The following is a 4,224-nucleotide window of genomic DNA, read 5'->3' as shown; positions in this document are numbered from 1 at the left end:
CCTCTCTCTTTCCACCAAGGCCCATGTGGCCCATTATCTCTCCCGGGGGGGGGGGGGGTTCCGGTAACCCTCCGGCACTCCGGTTTTCTCCGAAAACGTTTGGAACACTTCCGGTGTCCGAATATAGTCGTCGAATATATCAATCTTTATGTCTCGACCATTTCGAGACTCCTCCTCATGTCCGTGATCACATCCAGGACTCCGAACAAACTTCGGTACATCAAAACTTATAAACTCATAATAAAACTGTCATCGTAACGTTAAGCGTGCGGACCCTACGGGTTCGAGAACTATGTAGACATGACCTAGAACTATTCTCGGTCAATAACCAATAGTGGAACCTGGATGCCCATATTGGTTCCTACATATTCTACGAAGATCTTTATCGGTCAAACCGCATAACAACATACGTTTTTCCCTTTGTCATCGGTATGTTACTTGCCCGAGATTTGATCGTCGGTATCCAATATCTAGTTCAATCTCGTTACCGGCAAGTCTCTTTACTCGTTACGTAATGCCTCATCCCGTAACCAACTCATTGGTCACATTGCTTGCAAGGCTTATAGTGATGTGCATTACCGAGAGGGCCCAGAGATACCTCTCTGACAATCGGAGTGACAAAACCTAATCTCGAAATATGCCAACTCAACATGTACCTTCGGAGACACCTGTAGTACTCCTTTATAATCACCCAGTTACGTTGTGACGTTTGGTAGTACCCAAAGTGTTCCTCCGGTAAACGGGAGTTGCATAATCTCATAGTTATAGGAACATGTATAAGTCATGAAGAAAGCAATAGCAATATACTAAACGATCATGTGCTAGGCTAACGGAATGGGTCATGTCAATCACGTCATTCTCCTAATGGTGTGATCCCGTTAATCAAATGACAACACATGTCTATGGTTAGGAAACATAACCATCTTTGATTAATGAGCTAGTCAAGTAGAGGCATACTAGTGACTATATGTTTGTCTATGTATTCACACATGTATCATGTTTCCGGTTAATACAATTCTAATATGAATAATAAACATTTATCATGATATGAGGAAATAAATAATAACTTTATTATTGCCTCTAGGGCATATTTCCTTCAGTCTCCCACTTGCACTAGAGTCAATAATCTAGATTACATAGTAATGATTCTAACACCCATGGAGTCTTGGTGTTGATCATGTTTTGCTCGTGAGAGAGGCTTAGTCAATGGCTCTGCAACATTCAGATACGTATGTATCTTGCAAATTTCTTTGTCTCCCACTTGGACTTGGTCCCGGATGGAATTGAAGCGTCTCTTGATGTGCTTGGTCCTCTTGTGAAATCTGGATTCCTTTGCCAAAGCAATTGCACTAGTATTGTCACAGAAGATCTTCATTGGTCCCGATGCACTAGGTATGACACCTAGATCGGAAATGAACTCCTTCATCCAGACTCCTTCATTTGCTGCTTCCGAAGCAGCTATGTACTCCGCTTCACATGTAGATCCCGCCACGACGCTTTGTTTAGAACTGCACCAACTTACAGCTCCACCGTTTAATAAAAACACGTATCCGGTTTGCGATTTAGAATCGTCCGGATCAGTGTCAAAGCTTGCATCGACGTAACCATTTATGACTAGCTCTTTGTCACCTTCATATACGAAAAACATATCCTTAGTCCTTTTCAGGTATTTCAGGATGTTCTTGACCACTGTCCAGTGATCCACTCCTGGATTACTTTGGTACCTCCCTGCCAAACTTATTGCTAAGCATACGTCAGGTCTGGTACACAACATTGCATACATGATAGAGCCTATGGCTGAAGCATAGGGAACATCTTTCATTTTCTCTCTATCTTCTGCTGTGGTCGGGCATTGAGTTTGACTCAACTTCACACCTTGAAGCACGGGCAAGAACCCTTTCTTTGCCTGATCCATTTTGAACTTTTTCAAAATTTTATCAAGGTATGTGCTTTGTGAAAGTCCTATTAAGCGTCTTGATCTATCTCTATAAATCTTGATGCCCAATATGTAAGCAGATTCACCTAGATCTTTCATTGAAAAACTTTTATTCAAGTATCCCTTTATGCTATCCAGAAATTCTATATCATTTCCAATTAATAATATGTCATCTACATATAATATCAGAAATGCTACAGAGCTCCCACTCACTTTCTTGTAAATACAGGCTTCTCCAAAAGTCTGTATAAAACCATATGCTTTGATCACACTATCAAAGCGTTTATTCCAACTCCGAGATGCTTGCACCAGTCCATAAATGGATCGCTGGAGCTTGCACACTTTGTTAGCACCTTTTGGATCAACAAAACCTTTTGGCTGCATCATATACATCTCTTCTTCCAGAAATCCATTCAAGAATGCAGTTTTGACATCCATTTGCCAGATTTCATAATCATGAAATGCAGCAATAGCTAACATGATTCGGACAGACTTAAGCATCGCTACGGGTGAGAAAGTCTCATCGTAGTCAACCCCTTGAACTTGTCGAAAACCTTTTGCAACAAGTCGAGCTTTATAGACAGTTACATTACCATCAGCGTCAGTCTTCTTCTTAAAGATCCATTTATTTCTCAATGGCTTGCCGATCATCGGGCAAGTCAACCAAAGTCCATACTTTGTTCTCATACATGGATCCCATCTCAGATTTCATGGCCTCTAGCCATTTTGCGGAATCTGGGCTCATCATCGCTTCCTCATAGTTCGTAGGTTCATCATGGTCAAGTAACATGACTTCCAGAATAGGATTACCGTACCACTCTGGTGCGGATCTTACTCTGGTAGACCTACGAGGTTCAGTAGAAACTTGATCTAAAGTTTCATGATCATTATCATTAGCTTCTTCACTAATTGGTGTAGTTGTCACAGGAACCTGTTCTTGTGATGAACTACTTTCCAACAAGGGAGTAGATACAGTTATCTCATCAAGTTCTACTTTCCTCCCACTCACTTCTTTCGAGAGAAACTCCTTCTCTAGAAAGGATCCGATTTTAGCAACAAAAATCTTGCCCTCAGATCTGTGATAGAAGGTGTACCCAATGGTCCCTTTTGGGTATCCTATGAAGACACATTTCTCCGATTTAGGTTCGAGCTTATCTGGTTGAAGTTTCTTCACATAAGCATCGCAGCCCCAAACTTTAAGAAACGACAACTTTGGTTTCTTGCCAAACCACAGTTCATAAGGCGTCGTCTCAAACGATTTTGATGGTGCCCTATTTAATGTGAATGCGGCCGTCTCTAAAGCATAACCCCAAAACTATAGCGGTAAATCAGTAAGAGACATCATAGATTGCACCATATCTAGTAAAGTACGATTACGACGTTCGGACACACCATTTCGTTGTGGTGTTCCGGGTGGCGTGAGTTGCAAAACTATTCCGCATTGTTTCAAATGTAAACCAAACTCGTAACTCAAATATTCTCCTCCATGATCAGGATGTTCTTGACGTCGTCAGTTGCATCAGCAGCAGGCCTGGCACCTAGCGGTGCTTCCAGGACGTAATTCTTCTGTGCAGCAATGAGGATAATCCTCAGGTTACGGACCCAGTCCGTGTAATTGCTACCATCATCTTTCAACTTTGCTTTCTCAAGGAACGCATTAAAATTCAACGGAACAACAGCACTAGCCATCTATCTACAACAAACATAGACAAGCAAGATACTATCAGGTACTAAGTTCATGATAAATTGAAGTTCAATTAATCATATTACTTAAGAACTCCCACTTAGACAGACATCTCCCTAGTCATCTAAGTGATCACGTGATCCAAATCAACTAAACCATGTCCGATCATCACGTGAGATGGAGTAGTTTCAATGGTGAACATCACTATGTTGATCATATCTACTATATGATTCACGCTTGACCTTTCGGTCTCCGTGTTCCAAGGCCATATCTGTATATGCTAGGCTCGTCAAGTTTAACCTGAGTATTCCGCATGTGCAACTGTTTTGCACCCGTTGTATTTGAACGTAGAGCCTATCACACCCGATCATCACGTGGTGTCTTAGCACGAAGAACTTTCGCAACGGTGCATACTCAGGGAGAACACTTCTTGATAATTAGTGAGAGATCATCTTAAAATGCTACCGTCAAACAAAGCAAGATAAGATGCATAAAGGATAAACATCACATGCAATCAATATAAGTGATATGATATGGCCATCATCATCTTGTGCTTGTGATCTCCATCTTCGAAGCACCGTTGTGATCACCATTGTCACCGGTG

The sequence above is a fragment of the Triticum dicoccoides genome, chromosome 3B (genome assembly GCF_002162155.2).
Source record: "Triticum dicoccoides isolate Atlit2015 ecotype Zavitan chromosome 3B, WEW_v2.0, whole genome shotgun sequence".
NCBI classification, from domain to species: Eukaryota; Viridiplantae; Streptophyta; class Magnoliopsida; order Poales; family Poaceae; genus Triticum; species Triticum dicoccoides.
Note: the sequence above shows the minus strand (reverse complement) of the source record.